The following is a 23,704-nucleotide window of genomic DNA, read 5'->3' on the forward strand; positions in this document are numbered from 1 at the left end:
ATGTAATGTATTATCTTTATTGGAAACCTGGAACAATAAAAAAGACATCAGGTGAGCAGCAAGAAAATCTCAATAAAAGATAGACTTTAGTTATTAATATATCAATAGTAGTTAATTCATTGTGTCACTTGTATTATACCAATGTAAGATGTTAACAATAGGTATAATTGGCCTTGTGCTATATGGGAACTTTGTAATATCATTGCAATATTCTTGTAGATCTAACCAGTTGTGTAAAAATTTAACAATTAACTTCTAAAAATTAAAAAGGGGGCATAATATTTAAATAGCCACTTCATCTACGAAAATATAAAAATGGCAAATAAGCACGTGAAAAGATGTTGAACATCAATAGTCATTAGGGAAATTCAAATTAAACCACCGTGAGACCACGCTAAACCACTCGTCAGAATTGCTAAAATTTAAAAAGACAGGGGAATCCAAATGTTGACAAGGATGTAAAGCAACTGAAACTCTCATACATCACTAGTGGCATGGCAAAATAAAGGAGTCTGCAGTTTAGTTAATGGTATTGTATCAATGTTAATTTTCTGTTTTTGATATTGTATCATAGTTACATAAGATGTTACCTTTGAGGAAATATGGGAAGGACTGTATGTACTAGTTTGGTAAATTCCTATGCCTATATTTAAAAACATAAATTTTAAAAATGCATTAAGACATTAGTTTATGCTTATTAAGATTTTATAATATAAAATTCTACAACTATTATGCAACTGGTTTAATTTTTACATCTTTTCCAGACGATACATGTTTTACATTGTTATATTTGATTATATAACTGATGTCTTTTATCTTCAAACTATATTGGATATATAAACATTTCTTCATAGAGCAGAATTTTAGGATTTTTTTTCTATTTCTAATTTAAAAATGTGACTGTGATCTTGATACAGATTAAATAGAATCCAGTGGCTCACATCTGTAATCCCAATACTTTGGGAGGCCGAGGCTGGTGGATCACAGGGTCAGGAGTTTGAGACCAGCTTGGCCAACATGGTTAAACTCCGTCTCTACTAAAAATACAAAAATGATCTGGGTGTGGTGGCGGGCACCTGTAATCCCAGCTACTCAGGGGGCTGAGGCAGGAGAATCGCTTGAAACCAGAAGGCAGAGGTTGTGGTGAGCTGATATTGCACCACTGCACTCCAGCCTGGGTGAAAGAGCAAAACTCCATCTCAAAAAAAAAAAAAAAAAAAAAAAAAACCAGAATCCAAAGATAGTATAGGTCTTTGATTTTAATGACTGTAATTTGAGAAAAGTACATAGTTTTTCCATGTTTAAAATGGTAAAATGATAAAATTTAAGTAATTTACAAAGAGATGAGGGCATTTGAGTAGCAGAGCCAAGTCTAGCGCAAATATTTTCTTATAATGAGATTTTCGTGCTAATGTAATAAAAGTATATCGATATTTTATTTTTATGTGTTTTATTTTGCTTAAATGTAATTATTGATTACTTTCCAGTTTTTATAGGATTTTTAAATTTTATTAGAAAATTGATTTCTAAATTTGACAAATTTTAAGAAAGGATATCAAAAGAGGAGAAAAAATTGTTTTGATTATTATAATTTTATAAGAAAATAATTAAAAATTAAGATGATTAATATTTTATGGCAAGTATTTCTGCTTAAATGTTTTACATGTTTAAAAGGCAAAAGGGAAAAAGAAAAAAGGCACAAGGGTTATGTGAATTATTTGAATTCTCATATAAGTCTTTCAATATTTTACTACAATAATTTTCAACTTTCAAATGAATAATGGAGTATTAGAAATGTCAACGGCTAGCAAGATCAAGATTATACAGTAATTTTGAGATTTATAATTCAAAGCAGGTTGACTTTATTCTTAGTCACCATATTTTACTATCTTCCTATTGATACAAAGTAGATAAGATGGCTAGAAGATACCCTGCGAGTATCAGTAACAGACTGTGAGTGGTAGGTTTTGAATTTTTTTTATTTTCTCAAACTAGGTGAATAACTTGGGTAAAGCCTTCCAACTAACATTTTCTTGAATTTCTTCATTTATTTTGTGGTTCTGTAGTATGGGCTGATAGTTAAAAATTCATGTTTTTGTTGAAGAGTATAGTGTCCTGTAGGAGTGAACGTCTTGCCCAAGGTCACTAAGTAATGCACCAGCTGAGAATCTCAGCTTGTATCTCAAATATACATAATGATGGATGCTCAGCCTATCTCAGCTGTGGATCAGCATGTGTCCCCACTTTGATTACAAGCAGTTATTATTTTCTTCAGACAAATTCTTTTCCTTCTTTCTTTAATGAGAATGGTTTTGTTAATATTGTTCTGACATGTCATCTATTATAGTGCCAATTATTCAGGGAGAGGTTTAAAAAATATTTTGTTCCAGATGGTTTCATAATTGATTTATTATTTTTTCAGATGTTGGAAAGGAAACTTCAGGATGCAAACCAACAACATATCATGGCTTTTTTATTATTCATTTTGTAAAAACAATTGTGTCACATGTCAGTGGAAGATTCTGTGGACTATGAGTCAAGCATGTTGTGATTTTATAAGCTGCATCAATTATTTGGGATATAAATTGATGTTGTTGCCTTTTGGGAGATAGCTATCTTTGAATATGAATTTAGTAGTAGTCTCAACTTAAATGTCCCTTCAACTCAATTTTCCGAAAAGTCCTGTGATTACATTCTTTTGCATTTTTGTACTATTTTATGGCTTTGACAGTAAGAAGAAAGCCAGGCAGATACTACTATCCTCAGAACAATGTTGAGGAAACTGAAGTTCAGAGAAGTAATTTATTATAATGTCATTCAACTCTCCAATAAGTAGTGAATTCAGCCTCCTGATTCCTAGTCTAGTCCTCTATACATTATTCTAATACTACAGCATCTCCTGGATATAAGATTTCTAATATAGATACAGGTTAAATATGTCCTACACTCTCTGAGGGCCACACACGTCTGCAGAAATACAGAAGATTGGTCTTCTATGGATCATCTTCTAGTTAGTTCTCAAATACTTTGGTTTTATGAAAGGAGGCATTGAGAAGCTTTTCACTGAAGAGTTCTTAATTTTAGAATTTTAGATGGGTCATAGAGGTCATGAAATTCTACAATGCATCCCAGCTAAAAAGCTCTACTATACCTTTGCTGGCATATATTTCCTGCCTTTGATGAAAAGTTTTTAGGTATGGGGTAATGTATATCTATTTTTTTTTGAATTTCTGGGTTTGAAACAAATTCTTCTTAGAGGAAGTCAATATTTGTTTTATTCTAATTATTGTCTTAGGTTTGCCAAGTGCATGGAGCATATCTATTTGCTGTGTGGCAGAATGGTTGAATTAATTGATGTAATATTTCATTTTCACTCAAATGATCTTCCTGTAAATCTTCAGCTATTGATACTATTGCTTTGTCTTTGCCAGATCTTTTTTCTAAAAATACCTTGACTCTCTAGTGAAATACCATATCAAAAGATTTCTAGGTTTCTCATCTGGCTGGTCATTTTCAGTTTTCACTAAACTTAAAATTCTTCAAGATGTGTGAAGCCATAACACCTCCCCAAAGTTCTGCTAATAGCTGAGGAGTAGTTGAAGTAGTTGTGATGCTTATGATGCGAAGGGATGGAACTTATTTGGGCTAATAATGCAAAGATGGCTGCCAAGAGAATCATATTTCAGCAAGTTCTTAGTTGCTTTGCTGTTTTATAAATCAGAAAGAGAAGGTAAAATCAGTATAGAGATGTGGAATGAATGTAGAGAGAGTGACTGAGAACTCTGCTCTTCCTTAAAGAAAATTATTAAATTGAAGATTCTGGTCAGTAAGAGAATTCGTACTGGGGAGGGACAAATCCCTTGGTTAATTAATAAAAAAATAAATTGAGGTACTGTATTTAAGAACAGTTACGTAGCTCATTAAACACTTGTCAGGAAACAGACAAAATAATACCGGAGAATAATCGCATTCTTAGGGGCGCAAAACCGAGCGGAAGTCCAACCATGTGTATTTGAGGAACAAACTGATATTGAACTGTAAGTGCCTCCACTCTTCTTTAAGGGACCTCTTGTTCCTGATGATGATATTATAATGACAAAAAAAAAACAAGAATTGTGACAAACCATAATTAGAAGCGCCGTGACCTGAAATTCAGTTAGATTCACTTTCAGTTTAAGTGTGGGGTAGAGAGTGGGCATATTTAATGCAGTAAAGATGAAATCACAAAGGGAAATTTTGGGGTTGTACTGAGCACAAAGGCTAGGGATCTTCTGGGGTATTGAAGACCTATGGAAATCCCCACTGGCTGTGGTACATAAATTATGCTTCAGGAATTGCTCTTGCTCAATATTTCAACCTGATGCCATTGCCGCATGGAAGGAGATCTGTGAGGGAGCAGCCATTTTTATTTTAGGATCTGTGACTAGAAAGCCAAGAAAAGCAGCTTATTTTAGTGTGATTCTGTTTTAGAAAAATATGTCTTGAATTTGGATACTGATATGAAGCAATTAGCTAAGTGGTAATTCATTTCAAAATGGATTTAAGATACCAATAATAATCCACATTCAGGAAAATAGAATTTGGTATATGTTCTTGTCATTTTCACTGACTAGAATCAGAATCAATGATTTAAAGTAAAAATATGGAAAATACAGAAAAAAATTGATCATAAATATGTGATATATATATCACATATACATATATGAAGGAAATCCTCAATAATCATTTTTTCTCTGTAGACTCTTCATTTTTGTTCTAGGAATATCCCTAGGTGCTTTATCTAGAACTAGATTTTATAAAATTGGAATTCCACAATGTCCACTATTTGTAAGTTATTTTCTCACTTAATATTGCACAAATATTTTTATGTTGTTAAATATTATTCTAAACTTGATTTTTATTTATTTTTATTTTTGAGACGGAGCCTCGCTTTGTCACCCAGGCCGAAGTGAAGTGGTGCGATCTCAGCTCACTGCAACCTCTGCCTCCTGGGTTCAAGTGATTCTCCTGCCTCAGCCTTCTGAGTAGCTGGGTTACAGGTGTGTGCCATCACGCCCATCTAATTTTTGTGTTTTTAGTAGAGATGGGGTTTCACCATGTTGGCCAGGCTGGCCTTGAACTCCTGACCTCAGGTGATTCACCCACCTTGGCCTCCCAAAGTGCTGGGATTACAGGCGTGAGCCACTGCGCCTGGCCTAGATCTTGATTTTTAAGGATTGTGTATCATATCTCCATTTTAAAATATTGTAACCCACAATGCCCTGTGGGTCTTGGGGTTTTTGCTCTTCTAAGCATACTGTGTTCATAAGTATTTATTGTATTTGTAATATTTATACAACGTAAATTCTGATTTATACAAATAGATTTATCATAATAAATGGTATGGGTGTTTTTAGGCTTTCATATATTATAAACAGTCTTTTCTATGCTCCATGACCAATAACATGTATTAACATTAATAATGAAGTTTGGAAATTTTATAAGATAGTATGTCATTTGATGTTATAATAACCTGTGCCTCTACTATAGCAAGTAGATGTCACTGATATTAAGAGTTCTCTGATGTTTGATGCTGACAGCTAATGTCCTGGATCAGGAAGTTGAACGTTGAGTTCAACCAGGAGTCTCTGACATCGGCTTGCTGCACAATATTGGACAAGTTTCTTCATTCCTATCCTTAGTTTTCTCATCTGTAAAATGGTGGTAAGAATAATCCCAACCATTTGTACCTCATCATCAAGATGCTATGAAAATAACTGAGATCACCATTTAAACCTTTTCATACTTGAACTACCTGCAAAAGGTCTATATATGGTTTAATACCCTTGTAGTGTTGTTTATGACAAAAATAGGAAATCTTTATGTATTTAAAAAAATCTATCATGTTACTAAAATCCTGACAAAATCTAAGACTGGAAGTATTCTGCGGTTTACATGCCACATCCTGTGCTAAGGTTTTCACATGCAGATAACTACAAAATATATATTCTGACATTCACCCATTATTTAGACAAACATACTGAGGCTATGAGAAAATAAATAAAATATAAGCATTTCATTAAATCAATGGATTAAAATTTATACTTTCATACAAATACATAAAATCAAATATGAATGGTTTTTAATGTGTCGCTTTTAAGAATATTTTCACTTGTTGAGTTGAAGTTTAAAGCTTAGAAGAGTCTTAGACATCTTTCTTATTCTCTTATTTTTTTTGAAAGTTTTTTAAAATTTGTTTTATTTTTATTATACTTTAAGTTTTAGGGTACATGTGCACAATGTGCAGGTTTGTTACATATGTATACATGTGCCATGTTGGTGTGCTGCACCCGTTAACTCGTCATTTAGCATTAGGTCTATCTCCTAATGCTATCCCTCCCCCCTCCCCCAACCCCACAACTGTCCCTGGTGTTTGATGTTTGCCTTCCTTTGTCCATGTGTTCTCATTGTTCAATTCCCACCTATGAGTGAGAACATGCAGTGTTTGGTTTTTTGTTCTTGCGATAGTTTGCTGAGAATGATGGTTTCCAGCTTCATCCATGTCCCTACAAAGGATATGAACTCATGATTTTTTATGGCTGCCTAGTATTCCATGGTGTATGTGTGCCACATTTTCTTAATCCGGTCTATCATTGTTGGACATTTGGCTTGTTTCCTAGTCTTTGCTATTGTGAATAGTGCCGCAATAAACATACATGTGCATGTGTCTTTATAGCAGCATGATTTATAATCCTTATATACATATTTCTTATTCTCTTATTTTCTTTTATACATACTGAGACAGAGAAGAGGGAATGAAAGAAATGAAAACTAGCTCTAGACTTTAGGTTTCCTGATTCACAGTCCAGTGCTTTTCAAGCAACAGATTTTGCACTTTGTGCAAAAGCTGATTAATCTCTGTTCCAGGGGAATAACTAAATGTATGATGGCATATATAAAAGGATATTCCACTTATTATACTTCACAATACCAGAAAACTAAGAAGAACCTAAAATTTCCTGAGTAGGAGCTTTGTAAAGGAAAGTTAAGAAAATCAGTGCAAGGTTATACAGCCATTAAAACTAAAGACATGTAAGTTCATGTAATAACTTCGAAATAGGTCCACAATATATTATTAGTTGAAAAAGACCAGACCACCAAACAGCATGTGCAGTTGCAGTATTCTCTGTGTATAAAATCGCACATGTACATTTTATGGATACGTGCAATTTCAGAATAATATCTGAAAGAATGTTCAAAATGTTCACAGTGGTTATGGTGAGGTTTCAGGTTCACTGTGGTTATGGTCAGGTTTCACAGTGGTTATGGTCAGGATTCAGGGTGACTTTTAAAAATTTAAGTGCTTATTAAGCAGAAATGTCACTATACTTGGGTCCTTGCTTACTGTTCATAGTTGGTTTATTTACTGTATTACTGGTAAAAGAACTTTGTTGGGTAATACCATCTGCTGCCTTGTGAACATAAGAATAAGCAGTTCTAAAATAATAGAATATCTCTAGGAACAGAGTTTTTCTTAATACTTTACTACCAATGATTTCTGTATTTATATAGCATTATTCAACTGTATCAAAATGTAATGAAAATATGATATGATATATACAATTCATTTAGGGAATAATTTTTCAGATTTTTTAAAAATATTTTTTTCAGTAGAGTAATGTACATTTCAGAACTGCTAAGAGAGTGAATTTCAAATGTTCTTATCACAAAAAAGATAAGCTGGCAACTACTGACCTTTTTACTGTCTCCATAGTTTTCCCTTTTCCAGAGTGTCATATAGTTGCAGTCATATAATATGTACCCTTTATTAGTCTTTTTCACTTAGTGCTATACATTTAAGTTTCTTCCATGTCTTTTCAAGGCTCAATAACTAATTTCTTTTTAGCACTGGATAATATTCCATTGTCTGGATGTAACATTCACCTACGGAAGGACATCTTAGTTACTTTCAAGTTTTGGTAGTTATGAATGAATAAAGCTGGTATAAACATTAAAAAATATTTTTTTTCAAATTGGCATTAATTGGATTCATGAGATGTGGTTTGCTTTTCTACACAATTTTTGCCAGTCTTAGTCAATCTATTTTTTGTTTGAATTCACAACATTCCAGCTGAAGCTCTGTAGAGTATCATTTTGGAATTTCCATCCCTGCTATATTCCAAAACTTCTGTGTGGCTTCATTAAGCTTCTTATCTTCATTTTTTTTTCCAGCCTGTGAGAGAATACACAGAGCACCATATCTCAGAGTTTCCCCATGTCAGCATTCGAATTCTTCACTCCATTATCACAACCATAGACAGAAACGCTGTCCTTTGGCTTAATGAAAGTAGCATTCTCTTTCTTAGAATGGGGTTATTCACAGAGCGCAGGGCGTAAAGCTGATACAGTACATGAACCTGCTAGATTCCTGCAGCCTCTGTCTTCTCCACCAACAGTTGAGCACAGAGCAGCCCCATTGCACAGAGCTTCAGTCAAATTGCACTTCATCTGCTCCCCACTCCCTTGATGGTAAACCTCTCCTGTAGGTTGGCCTCATGGAGTTTCCTCACATCTTGCTCACCTCTGAGGTCTGGCTTCAGGCCTGTGCTTGAAACTTGTCACTGCTTCTCTCTCAGGATCTTTCTCCACATGTATTTTGGGATTGTGTTGCTATTGCATTTGGAGTAAAAAGGAGAGACTCCACATAGCATCGTGTAAGTAATTACCCTGACAGTCCACCTACCACAGTCCTGGTTGTAAGTGTATCATGTTAGCAAGGTAGATATGATGCCAAACTCTTCTGAGGAATTCTCGCATCTCCTGAGGTGCTGCCTAGTAAAGGATGAACTGGCGTTTTGGTCATGTCGCTTTGGTCAGTTTTGGCAAATTCAGTTACACATGGCAGTGGGGCATCCGTAAGGTTATCCTTCAAGGGCAGATTGTCAGGCATAAGCTCCCTATATGTGATCTCTAACATATGACAGTGCCGTAGAGTCAGAGCTATCTGCTTTGATACTTGGCTGACTTGCTTCTCTGTAAAATGCTGGTGCTGGGCCATGCTGTGAAAGGGCTATCTCCCTTCCATCATTTCCATTACTGTTGAGTCAAACCCTCGGTCTGGACTCATGAGGAAGCTACGCTGTTAGCTAACACTTTAATAATATGAACTATATTGGGGCACGTGGCACATACTCTGTTTATACATATATCATTTCTAGCTTTGAGGTGATTAAAAGGAATTTTCAGTGTACAAAAATTCTCAGCCAGATTTTTTCCACACAAATTCTCAGCCAGTTTTTTTCCCCACAATCCTGACTCAAACTGGATCACTAATTCCTGATCTTAACTTGAGTCCAGGAAATACTGTATTTCTTGAAATGAATGTTTCCTTGATGACATCATCATACTTTCTTTTGACATGCTCCATGAGGACCCCACCCTTGGAGATAGAGATTTTTTCATTGCATTTATCTTTAACACTTTTTATATTGTTTGAATTGTTTATAATAAATTCCATCTGGCCTTTTTTCTGGCTGGGATATCTCTTATTTCATTTATTCTGTGATTTGTAATTTTGCATAGGTAAATGATAACTGTTTCCATTTTATTTCCTTCCTTTGTTTCTCCCTTCATTCCTCCCTCCATCTTTTCACTTTCTTTCCTTCCCCTCTCTCCTTCCTTCCCTCTGCCCTCCCTGCTCTTTCTTTATTTCTTGCATTTATAAGCATAGGGCTTATGGGACATTTTCTTTTCTTTCTTTTTTCTTTTTTTTTTTAGTAGCTGGGACATTTTCTAAAGTTGTAGCACACTTGTAAAATTAAGAGTATGAGAGCTCAAAAACTGCTTCTTATAAATAAATGTTATATTAATATCCTTGACGGATAATGTTCTCTGATTTAATGGAATTGATCATATTTTTAATGTAGGAATGGCACAAGAGTAATCATGCTTTTCAGGAAACAAGAATTGCCTAACAAGTGAAATGAAGAGTAACAATTTATATTAATTTTGAAAATAATTTTTTGTGTATTTTTTGTTAAATAAAAGTGCCAAATTGACAGAAATATTTTATTTTCCAATGAAAAGGATAATAACATCTTTGTTTTAAAGGATATATAAGAATTACTGTGTATGGGGATGATCCAACTCTTAGTTAATGAATACTAGAGATTTGGTTTGCTTTTCTGGTTATATTCTTGGCCCACTTGAGGAATTACTTACACATCTTTAACATATCTTCTCTCCCCATCCCATAACAAGAGTTAGATGAGAATAACAGTAACTGATCATTATTGAGCATATTGCACCAGGTGGTATGCTAATTGATTCAAATATATTAGCATTTTTTAATGGAGGAAAAATATATAAACAGTGAACTGTACAGAAAGGAATTGTACAGTTCAATGTGTTTTGACAAATATATGTATGTGTAATCTCTACTCAGTCAATATATAGAACATTTGCATCACCCTAGGAAATTCCTTTAAATCCCTTTTTAGCTACCACACCAAGGGCAATCCCGTGCCATAGAAAACCACTGTTCTGATTTCCTATCACTTTATACTAGTTCTTTCTAATTAATGTAAATGCAGTTACATAGTGTACATGTTTTTTTCAAAAATAATGTTTGACTTCACCTTTGTTGTAGATTTGTCACTTGTTTGATTTTTTTAGCTGCTGCATAAAATTTTGTAAATATACTACAATATATTTAACAATTTTCTTGTTGATTTACATTTTTTACAAGTTTTGGATACCATAAATAAAGCTTCCATAAGTATTATTTTACAATTTTTTGTGAAAATACTGTTTCACTTCTTGTAGGTAAATGTTTAAGAGTGCAAATGAAGGGTCTTAGGGCAAATGTATATTTTACCTTACAAATACTGCCTTACTTTAAAAACATAGTTGTTCCCCATCCTTAACAGTATTTGGTATTGTCTTATTGTCTTTTTAATTTTAGCCACACTAGTAGTGGGTACAATATTTTATTTCATTGTGATCAGCATTTTCCTAATAAATAATGATCTTGGGCTTGCTATTTAGTAGTCTGAACCTGATTTCCTTCACCTGTATGATTTATTTAATATGTCATGTCTCACAATGTTGTAAAATTAAATGAGATTATACACATATATACATATATATGCACATATACATACATGTATATACATATACATAAACACACACACACACACACAGTGCCTGATACGTAGCAAGAGCTTACTAAATTATAGGTTAAACACTATCTTTTCAGCCTTGGCTGCCACTCTGTCACTTTTGCTTGTCTTCTTTTCTCTTGTGTTTATGTTTATCTTCCAGGCTCAGCCTTTCCAGAAAGGAGTTGGTTATTTATGTGCCATTTGTAGCTTCAAATCATATATAATGCCTTTTGAGCTAAGCATGGGTTTACACTGTGCCAGGGATGCCTCTCTGCTTTCTTGTTTACTTTATTTCTTAAGATAATTTCAACTTTTATTTTAGGTTCAGAGGGTACATGTGCTGGTTTGTTACGTGAATATATTGTGTGATGCTAAAGTTTAGAGTATGAATGATCCTGACACCTGGGTTTGGAGCACAGTATCCAATAGTTACTTTTTCAGCATTTACTCCCTCCCTATCTCCCCACTAGTACTCCTCAGTGACTGCTGTTGCCAACTTTATGTCCATGTGAACCTAATGCCTAGCTCCCATCTGTAAGTGAGAGCATGCAGTACTTGGTTTTCTGTTCTTGTGTTAATTCACTTACGATAATGGCCTGCAGCTGCTTTCTTGTTGCTGCAAAAGAACATAATTTCATTCTTCTTTATGGCTGTGCAGTATTCCATGGTGTATATGTACCACATTTTCCTTATCTAATCTACCATTGATGGTCGCCTAGGTTGATTCCATGTCTTTGCTATTGTGGATAGTGCTGCAGTGAACATAATGAGTGCATGTGTCTTTTAGTAGAATTATATATTTTCCTTTGGATATATACCCAGTAATGGCATTGCTGGGTTGAATGTTAGTTCTGTTTTAAGTTCTTTGAGAAATCGCCAAACTGCTTTTCAAAGTGGTTGAACTAATCTACATTGCCACCAACAGTGTATAAGTATTCCCTTTTCTCTGCAGCCTCACCAGCAACTGTTAATTTTATGATATTTTAATAATAGCCATTCTGACTTGTGTAATATGCTGTCACATTATGGTCTTGATTTGCATTTTTCTGATGATTAGTGATGTTGAGCATTCCTTCATGTGCTTTTTGGCCATTTGTATGTCTTCTTTTGAGAAGCATCCATTTTTAATGAGGTTATTTGCTTTTTGCTTGTAAATTGGTTTAAATTCCTTATAGATTCTGTATGAGACTTTTGTTGGATGCATAATTTGTAAATATTTTCTCCCATTTGGCAAGTTGTGTGTTTTGTCTGTTTACAGTTCCTTCAGATAATCTGAATAGATGTGGTAAAAGCTTTTAGGAAAATCCAACAACACTTAACGATTAAAAACCCTCAACAAATGAGACATAAGTGGAACATACCTCAAGGTAATAGGAGACACCTATGACAAACCTACAACTAACATCATACTGAATGGGCAAACTTGAAAACATTCCCCTAAGAACAGGGACAAGACAAGTGTGCCCATTCTTACCACTCCTATTCAACATAATACTGGACATCCTAGCCAGAGCAATCAAGCAAGAAAAAGAAATAAAAGAAACCCAAATAGGAAAAAAAAAATAGGTCTATTATCTCTCTTTCCTGCTGATGTGATTCTATACCTAAAAAACCCTAAAGACTCCATCAAAAGGCTCCTAGAACTGATAAATGACTTCAGTAATGTTCCAGGATATCGAATTAACATTAAAAACTAGTAGCATTTCTATGCACCAACAACATTCAAGCTGAGAGCCAAAAAAATGCAGTTCTATTTACAATAGCCACAAAAAGATAACATGTCTAGGATTATATCTAACCAAGGAGGTGAAAGATCTCTACAAGAAGAACTACAGAACACTGCTGAAAGAAGTGTTTTCTGTCATAGAACACAAACAAATGAAAATACAGTCCATGCTCATGGATTGGAAGAATTAATATTGTTAAAATGGCCATACTGCTCAAAGCAAACTTCAGGTTCAACATCAGTCCTATCAGATGACTAATATCATTTTTCACAGAATTAGAAAAAAACGATTATAATCATATGGAACCAAAAATATCCCAAATAGCCAAAGCAATCCTAAGCAAAAAGGACAAATTCAGAGTGATCATATTACCTGGCTTCAACCTATACTACAAGGCTATAGTAACCAAAACAGCGTGATGCTAGTACTAAGACAGCCACATAGATAAATGGAACAGATTAGAGAACCCAGAAATAAAGCTGCATACCTATAGCCATCTCACCTTCAACAAAGTTGACAAAAATAAGCTATGGAGGAAGCACTCCCTATTTAATAAATGGTACTGGGATAGGTGGCTAGCCATATGCAGAAGAATAAAACTGGACCCCTTCATTTCACCATATACAAAAATTAACTCAAGGTGGTTTAAAGATTTAAATGTAAGACCTCAATATAAGACTCTTCAGTGAAAACCCAGGAAATACCATTCTGGACATTGGCCTTCATAAAGAATTTGTGACCAAGTCCTCAAAAACAATTGCAACAAAAACAAAGATTGACAAATGGGACCTAATTCATTTGATACTTACTTTTCAAAACTTCATAGAGTTGAGACTTTGGCAGCATTCTCAACTTTTGTGTTATGAAGTTTTTTTTTCTTCAACAAGAAAGTTTTATTAAAATATTTCTGGAGTTGAGTAGCACAATGCTCCCTGTGGTTCAATGCACTCTAGTCATCTATTCTGTGACTGCATCCAGAAATCTGATTTAGGCTCCATCTTCCACTACACTTATAGTTCTTTCAACCGTGTGTCTGTGATCACTGCTTTAAGCACAGTGACACCATAGTTTTTTGAAACTTTTTTTTTTTCCAAATTTGGGGACATTGTATATTATGAATTCAGAAATCAGTATCTCTCTCCTTAAATGGAAATAAAGATGTCTGTGAATCTTTCATTAGAAGTAGGTTTTCTCTCCAAGCATTGCTATAACTAAAACTTGTCAGCTGATGAGGAAGAAAATGGTTAGGAGAGAGAAGAGGCAAAATGATAAAGCCAAATAGTTGACTTCTGTGTAAAGAGACCAAGTATTGATGGCTTGGGAAGGATGACAGAGGAAGAATGAGAGAATAGAAACGAAAGAGCTTTCTGATCATCTGAAGGATATGCAGTCGAAATGGCAGAGAATAATTATTTGGTGAGAATATGCAGAAGGGAGTAGAAAATTTTGTAGTGTTATCTTGGAATCTTCTTATAATGATGCCATATTGTTTGGAGCAGAATTCAGGCCAACACAGGTTCATCACGCATCAAAAGGGAATGGAGAGGGAGACAATGGTAAGAGTATATGGAGCACAGTATAGAATTGTAGTTATAAGTCTATCCTTAGAGTCACTAGTGCTGCTATTTTCTTGTTATGTGACCTCAAGCAAGTTATCTCTGAGAGGTTTCCTCACTGAATATTGAGAATAGTAAGAGTTTACATCCCACAGGGTTGTTACGCTGAAAAGAGGACATCATGCATGTAAATCACTCAGCATATGGCTTGGAACTTAGTAATTGTGTGATATATATTAAGCACTATAATTAATATGTTTGAGGATCTGGCTTGCCCAAAATTCTATGCCGGCAGTTGCAGTAACTCCTATTATCCAGTTTTGAGAATTAAATTTAAAAAATGTACTCTTAGTTTTCAGATTAAGAAACTGAAGGTTTAGAGAAATTAAATAGTAGGTCTAACTGTAAAGTTTGTTGTGTATGTTTTCTCACCATATTTAAGTTGCATCAAATATAAAATGAGTCCCTGATATAACTTTAAAATGATAGTTCTGTTTATTTTATGGATAACATCATCTCATCAATTTAGGTGAGAAATATTAAGAAAAGATAAAGAATGATGCGGGAGGATGCTGTGAGTGTTAGATTGATTGATCATTATACCTACCTACCTACCTACCTACCTACTTACCTATTTCAATAGGACAGTCTCCATGTGTTATAAAATACCAAACTAACTACAAGATAAAGCCCTACAAACCTTTTCTTAGCGAAGTGTTTGACATTCAGTTCTTATTAAATTGTCATTACCCTGAATACAAGAAGAAATAAAAACAATCTAAGGATATGATCTATTTCACTTTGCATTTAGACAGATACCCATCTAAGGCATTGAAAAAAGTTGATTTTCTATATATGTAAACTTCTGTAATAATGAAAATATCACTTAGAATTATAATTGTTATTTCTGGTCCCTTTAAGAGGTACAAAGTCACAAGGGACTTAACAATGAAAACATATTAGATAAACTCCAAAAACATAAAATTCAAAAAACTGTCAGACCAGGATGCAGAAAAAAATACATGAAAGAAATTCTAACACAAGGTGAACCCTTTCTGGAGAGAGAATGGTTACTTTTCTCCTTGGGAGCATGGCAGGAAGTACCATGAAATCAATAAATTTGTTAGGGAGATTCAAACACTCTTGTTCAATCTCTGAACAAGAGATTGAAAATGTGTGCAGTTGGGTGGTGTCCCTGCAGTTGTCAAATTGGTAGTTTCCCTGCAAACAATCTTTTCTCTCCTTTATAAACAAGGAATGTTCTTAATCTTCATCTCAAAGAAGTTTGTCATATGAGGTAAATAATATAGAAAGAAACCATAATACCTTGGCATCTCTCTCTGTTTAATCGGACCAGACAACTTTACTATCAAGTTGGACTATAATTAAGTCCATTGTCTCTTCCCCATAGTGACTTTCTTTTAGACTTTTCTCTGCATTGGCATTTGCTGAATCTGCAAATGGATGTGGATTAGTGGCTTTCCTTTATGTGGCAATAACTTTGATGAGGTATCTTGCCACAAATGGCTTTCTAATACTTATCTAAGTGTGGATTTTCTTTTTCTTTTTCTTTTTTCTTTTTTTTTTTCTTGAGAAGGAGTCTCGCTCTTTCGCCCAGGCCGGAGTGCAGTGGCGCTATCTTGGCTCACTGCAAGCTCTGCCTCCAGGGTTCACACCATTCTCCTGCCTCAGCCTCCCGAGTAGCTGGAACTACAGGTGCCTGCAACCATGCCCAGCTAATTTTTTGTATTTTTAGTGGAGACGGGGTTTCACCGTGTTAGCCAGGATGGTCTTGATCTCCTGACCTCGTGATCCGCCTGCCTCGGCCTCCCAAAGTGCTGGGATTACAGGTGTGAGCCACCGCACCCGGCCCCTAAGTGTGGATTTTCTAAGACTACTACACTTTCTGCTACTAATAGAATATGTAATAGGAAAATAAGATGATCATAACGATCATAGAAGTCCATGATGAATAGTTTTCGAGAAAATAATGAAGTTATTTTTAGTTAATATTAAGCTTCTGCATCAGTGTATCAGTGATTTATTTCATTTAAAGCCACAGATTTGGGAGTGGAGTCTTCAAAATACAGGTCCCATTTTATAACAAAATTTCATTGCTAGCAAATGAGAGTAAATGGATAATTGATGTAGCTAATGTTTAATGGTTAGTCACAAATTATTTTTTTCATAATCTTTGCTATTTGCCTGTTCTAGGGGCCAGTCCAATGAAAGGCTGTTATTTGACATCATCTGCTTTTTTGCCCAGCATAGGCCCTGGGTAAATTGAACTCTGCTTATCGCTGCAGTTGCTAGAGGGTATTGATATCCCTGCCTTTGTGAAGACTCTCTTTTCACAGGCTGCTTTTTATTTGTGCCTTCTGAGACTATAAATCTTTTCCAGTGTGAAATGGCCTGGGTTTGCAAGCAAGAAGATAAGAGTGGTATCCGATTGTACCATCACCTGTTAATGCCTGTTATGCTTGGCTAAGCTTCCAATTATGTGATTCTATTGAATATTGTGATGAGGGACCTGAAATGACATGGTGTTAGTGATCTCACCTACTTCAAGCAAGAAGTTCTAATCTTTGAATAAATGACAAAAGGAATCTTTTGATAACATTTAGGCACTGAAGTCTCTGATTTTTGAAGGAGAAGATAGTGGACTTTTGAAAAACTCCAAACCTTGATTATATGCACTGAATCGTTAAGAACTTAACTTTCATGTATAAAAGTGAGATTTTTAATCTTCCAAGCTTTCATGAAATTGAGGCCAAGAATTGGATTCTGATTCATGAAATGAAAGTTCAAACACTCTTTCAATAAATGCAATAAAGTGGTATAATTAAATAGTTTAATGGCTTTACGTTTTTTCTCTTTACACAGCATCTCTTAGCTGGAGACTGGCTGCTCTTTTCCAGGCAGCATGTATTTGAGAAGCCATGTGAAGTAGAGGTAGATTCTGGGGCCAGGTATCCTGGACTCAAATTTTGTTTCTGCTGCTACATAGCTGTGTAACTTTGAATCAACTCTTTCTCTCTAAGTACATGTATCTTTATCTGCAAAAGAGGAATAAAGAAAGTTTTCTTGAGGGTTAAATGAGTTAATATCAGTAAGTCTTAAGACAGAACCTGATGCAAAGTGCATTATTCATGTGGATATTATTAAGTAGTCACTAGTAATAGTTTCGTGCTATAACTATGTGTAATGAACATCTGATACTTAGTTTGTACAGCATCCTTTCCTCCAGCTATTGCTAACAAGTTTTTAAAATTTCTTTTGAAGTACAACTCTCTTCTACTCTGAGTCTTGGTAAGACTGTCAGTAGAGGCTCCCTGTACTTCCCAAGCCAAAACTGAAATCTCCTGATTCTTTCTCAGGAATTTGAATCTTGGGTAGGTAGGGTGACACAGAAATAGAGTTGATACGTATCAAGGGTAGTGCTCCAAAGTGCCTATTTTGTTTTTCCTGCTATTTATATTCCCCCAATTATCCTGTCTCCTTCCTGTTCTTCTTTTCAGACTACTCATTTTTCCCTCCTCCTCCAAATTAACTCCCATAGAGGCAGTTTAAGGAACATCTTTTGTTACTGGAGTGTGACTCCTGGAAGTCTCAAGTCTTATTTACCTGAGTGGTTGTTCCAGCCACACAAAATTTTTTTTCTTGTTATATTTCAAAAGACACTTAGTACCTTACACATATTTTAGAGCTCTTTATATAATATATAGGCACAATAGAAAACTGTCTGGCTTGTTTCTAGAATACAAACTGAAACCCTAACATACTCACATTCATTAAAGTCTCATTTTCCCCCTCTGCTTTGACTTAAGTCATTTCACTTTTCAGTCTTTCACTCTTAATATTTTTCTAGCTTGAGTTCAATGGGCATTAGGATACAAATATTGTTTTCTAAATAACTGTAAGCAGAAGGGAATGAAGGCAGTTATGAGTGAACATTTTTACTACATTTTATTATGTATGACAATCTTACTGAAGAGAGAAATCAGTCTTTGATAGCTTTACATGTATGTGTATGTGTGTGATTTATTTAATATTTAGAATATAGTGCACTTGGCTAAGTTTTTTGAGTGCGTTTTGGGTGCTAAGCACTGTGTTAGGTTGAATGATGCAAATGTGAAGGACACAATCCCTGGTAAGAAAAAGCCTTTAATCTTCTATGAGAGTTATGTATCTGGTATGTTGCCAGATACACTAGCCTTTAGATTAAAAAAATGCCAATTTAACTTTTTTTAAGTTTTATATTGTTTTGAGGTAACACTAGTGATAGATGCAGGAGTCAGATGAGGGAGGGTCCCCAGAGAATCTCTGACTTGCCCCACAAGTGTTTACATCAGATGCTTTTGTGCAGATGAGGGAACCTGCCCAGGGTCTTGTCTGCACATGCCTGCAACGGACTAGGGGCCCACCTGACAGACTAGGGGCCCACCTGCACACTGGGAGAATGGGGAGGAGCCTGGCCTCTTCAGGTCTTGTGTGGTGGCCTGGCATTCAGGCTGTGAGATGAGAGCCTATTAGCAGTACTCCTTTTTTCGCTGAGAGCAGCCAGTCTCCAGATAAGAGATGCTGTGTAAAGGAGAAGAGAAAACACATAAAGCCGTCTTATGAAAGAGCCTATTAGCAGTACTCCTTTTTTTCTGCTTTCCTCATCTTTCAATGTGTCCAAGTGCCTAATCTTTCCTGGTTGTTTGACAAGAACCCATTTTTAGCTGAACTAAGGAGCAAAAAGTTCCTCATCACTAACACATAGTAAATGTATATATTTATGGGGTATAGCATGATTTTTTTGATACATTTGATGTTGGATTCACAATGGCTATCAGGCCTTATTAGTCTAATTCTAGACATCAATTTCTCTTCCTTTCCTTAAAAATTTCCTATTTTTTTTTGTAGATGCATTCAGTTTGGTTATCACATATGCTATTCATATATTTCCAGTATCTCTTCTCCCTGATCTTTAACATTAATTCATGCAGGATTTGATTTATCCAAGTTGTTTATCATCAGATTATCATAGCTATCTTCTATGAGAGGTATGTATCTGGTATGTTGCCAGATACAGATAAGTCCTGCCTGTGGAAGATGTCTAAAATACTCCTAAAGGAAGACTCAGCGACGTCTGTTCCTTTATCCAGAGCTTTCTTCTCACCTCTCTGTACCTTGCTTCTTCCTGTGCCTACTGCACTGCTGTGGTTAGCCGGGACCCATTACCTTGGCAGATGGTAGTGCTCACTTGAGTCGTGAGAAAATGGCAGTGTGAAATCAAAAGGTGCCTGTAGAACCAAGAGGCTCTTGCTGGTAGGCTGCAGAAGAAACCATCAAATGATAAAAAGTAATAATAACTACAAAAGATGCCTTGGCTAGAGCTTGCCTTTATGAAGAAATAGTGAGAGACATCGTGTTGGGCTTTTATATTTTTCTACAGTATTTCTAGGCTTGATATCTCTGTGATATAATTACTAATGAAGAAAGCTGGGAAATTTTGATTTAATTTATAATAGTGAATCCTAGCACTAACTGATATATTTTGAAGCAGTGGTTTCACACATTGAAACATAACAATATTTGTGCAATCTCTCAAGTAAAGTTAGTTTTCTCCATGTTTTCCACATCTGAAAACCAGAGGAGAGATGCAGGCGACTGTGGTTCCAAGGTATTCTCAGTGATATCTGAAATAGCTCAAACAACATGCTGTCTAGCTTCCAGAATTTCCTCTTTGTTTTCTTCATTCCCTTAAAATAATGCTTGTCTCAGGGAGTTGAGTTCTACTCAAAAATAGATGTACAACTTCAGCTACTTATCTCCTAGAAACTGTGAACCAATTCTGCTCTTTGCCCCACATACCAAAAGACTGCTATTTTCATCTTTAGAGGAAGATGAATGTGTTGGCAGACTACTCATTACTGCCGTTAGAAAATAGGTATTCAAGCTAAAAATAATGAGGAAGGTGAAATGTGTGCGAATTTCAAATGAGATTGGACAAAGCCCTCCAGACAGTGCTAAAAGGAACAATACAGTATTGTCATTAGGGCTGGATCAGGTGACCTCTCTGTAATGGGTCCTTTCTTCCCCTGCACTCACTTTTGAAATCCTATTATGATGAAAATGGGCTGGGCAAATGAGCTCCAAATACATCTAGATTTTAAAAGTATTCCATAACCGCTTTTAATCTGGCAATTTAAAAGTATAACCTCCAGGTAAGTTTCACCATCAATCTCCATTACAGATCTTATAATTACTTAAAAAAGAAAGGGAGTCTTTTCAGCATATTTTTCTGTATCTCATGATTTCATAACATTATGCCTATCTTGGAAGTCTACATTGTAGTTTGCATGCTTTCCTAATTAAAAAGGTATTGCCTTTTTTTCTGTTCCTGCTGAGAAAGAAAAAAAAAAAGAACTCTTGTCAAAAAATAGTTGTTTACCTGTGGATGGACCTGATACCCATTATCCTAAGCAAATTAACGTAGGAACAGACAAATACCACATGTTCTCACTTAAAAATGAGAGTTAAACATTCGGTACTCGTGGACATAAAGATGGCAACAGTAGACACTGGGGACTACTAGAGGGGGTAGATAGGGAAGGGGGTAAGTGTTGAAAAACTATTGGGTACTATGCTCAGTACCTGGGTGACAGGATGATTCATATTCCGAACTTCAGCATCATGCAATATACCCAGTTAACAAACTTGCACATGGACCCTGAATCTAAAAGAAAAGTTGAAAAACAAAACAACAAAATTCATGCACAAGATCAAAGCCTCACACTCTTATAGTTACACTTTCTCTTTACTTGGAAAATAACACTGTCAATTCAAGTAACTGAAATGTAAGTTTAGAATCTCTGAAGGATTTGGAGATTTTGTTTGTTTATCATTGTTACTAATTTCCTAGTTAGTGGAATCATTTGGCTGCTTCTCTCAAATATCAACAACCCTTTCATCTAACTCTCTTAGATGAAATCTGAAAGCATTATTTAGGTATTAGTCATACTCGCTCATGTATAACCCTTGTTATTGTCAAGAGACCCAAACTTGTGACTTTAAAAATCAGGTAGGATTTGGCCTTAAGAAGTAAACAAATTGGATATCGAATTTAAATTAAATAATTAACAAAATGATAGGTAGAAGTACATCACAGATAAATGTTTGGCTCTGGGAAAATCATTGAATCTCTCAGGAGTAAAATTCCCTTAAAAGGGGAATTGTAAAAACATCACAGCTGAAATAAACAAAGTATCATATGAACAACAAAAAATAAGTTGTTTACGGCTTGAGATGAAATGTGCAAATAATTTCCTTAGGAAATATTAAAATAGTTTAACAAGAGAGCAATAAACTTCCATATATTTGTGTGTGTGTGTGTGTACGTGTATATATGTGTGCGTGTGTGTATATATATGTAAACACACACACACACACATATACACACAGACACACGGGTTTGAACCATACAGATTCACATATATGAAGATTTTCTTCCACCTCTGACACCTCTGAGACGGCAAGACCAACCCCTCTTCTTCCTCCTTTTCCTCAATCTATTCAATGTGATCCCTTACGGTGACCCACATCCATTTAATGAATAGGTTTTAATAACATTCTCTTTCTCTAGCTTCCTTTATTATAAAAATGCAGTATATATTTGTATACATACATATGACATTCAAAATATGGTTAATTGACTATGTAGTCAGTAAAACTTCAACAGTAGGCTATTAAGAAGGTTTTGGGGAGTCAACAGTTATACACTGATTTTCTAATGAAAGTAAGCACCCTTAAACTCCAAGCGGTTAAAGAATCCACTGTATATATGAAACTTTGATAGCAGCCGGTTGATATACTTACTGTAAATAAAAGACATTCCTATTAAAAAATTATAAAATCTAGTTCTATCAGCAAATTTTATGAAAGGGATAGAAAAGAACACAGCCATGAAGCAGAGGCACTGGACTGCTTCAGTTAAACATCGGTGACTTGTGTTTAGAAGGCCCTCTGGAGGGTTAAGCTTCTCATTCCCCTTTCCCCTAACTTTGTAGACTAATCTACTTGCTTTCCATATGCATTTGTCTTTTTTGGACGTTTCATATACATGGAATTATAAAATATCTAGTCATTTATAACTGCTGTTTTTACAGGTATGCTAGGCAAAACTGTTTTGAATATGTCAGTACCTGATTTCCTTTTATTGCTAAATAATGTGTTCTGTTATATAGATAAAGCACATTTTGTTTATCCATCCACTGCTTGGTGGACATTGGATGGTTAAACCTTTTTTGCTATTACAGGTAATGCTGCTATGAATATTTGTGCACAGGTGTTTTTGTGAAAATATGTTTTTTCCTCTTGGTTGTATATTCCTAAGCATAAAATTACTGTGTTATGTGGAAACTCCATATATAATATTTTGAGATACTGTTAAACTGTTTTCTTAAGGATTGTATCATTTTAAAATTCCACTAGCAATATATGAGGTTTTAATTTGTTTACATCCTTGACAACACTTATTATTGTTCTTTTTAAAATTTAGCCATACTAGTGGGTATGAAAAAGTATTTTATTATGGTTTTGATTTATATTTCCCTAATGATGAATGAGGCTTAGCATTTTTCATGTGTTTATTGATCATCTGTATATCTTCTTTGGAAAAATCACTATTCAAATATTTTACCCATTATTTTATTTATTTTATTTTTTATTTTTTATTTTTTTGAGACGGAGTATCACTCTGTCCCCCAGGCTGGAGTGCAGTGGCACAATCTAGGCTCGCTGCAAGCTCTGCCTCATGGGTTCACACCATTCTCCTGCCTCAGCCTCCCAAGTAGCTGAGACTACAGGCGCCCTCCACCGCACTGGGCTAATTTTTTTGTATTTTTAGTGGAGACGAGGTTTCACCGTGTTAGCCAGGATGGTCTCGATCTCCTGACCTCGTGTTCCACCCAGCTCGGCCTCCCAAAGTGCTGGGATTACAGGCATGAGCCACCACGCCCAGCTATTTTACCCATTATTAATTTGATTATTTGTCTTTTTAATTTTGAATTGTAAGACTTAAAAATATATATTCTGAATGTAAGTCTCTTATTAGATATATTATTATAAATATTTTTTCCCATTCCATCAGCTGATTTTTCACTTTCTTTATTGTGCCCTTTAAATACAAAATTTTTAAGTTTGCTAAAGTCCAATTGATCTATTGTTTTTATCACTTATACTCTAAATGGCATTACCTAGCTCAGGGTCACTAAATTTACATTTTCTTCCACGT

The sequence above is a fragment of the Nomascus leucogenys genome, chromosome 3 (assembly GCF_006542625.1).
Source record: "Nomascus leucogenys isolate Asia chromosome 3, Asia_NLE_v1, whole genome shotgun sequence".
NCBI lineage: Eukaryota > Metazoa > Chordata > Mammalia > Primates > Hylobatidae > Nomascus > Nomascus leucogenys.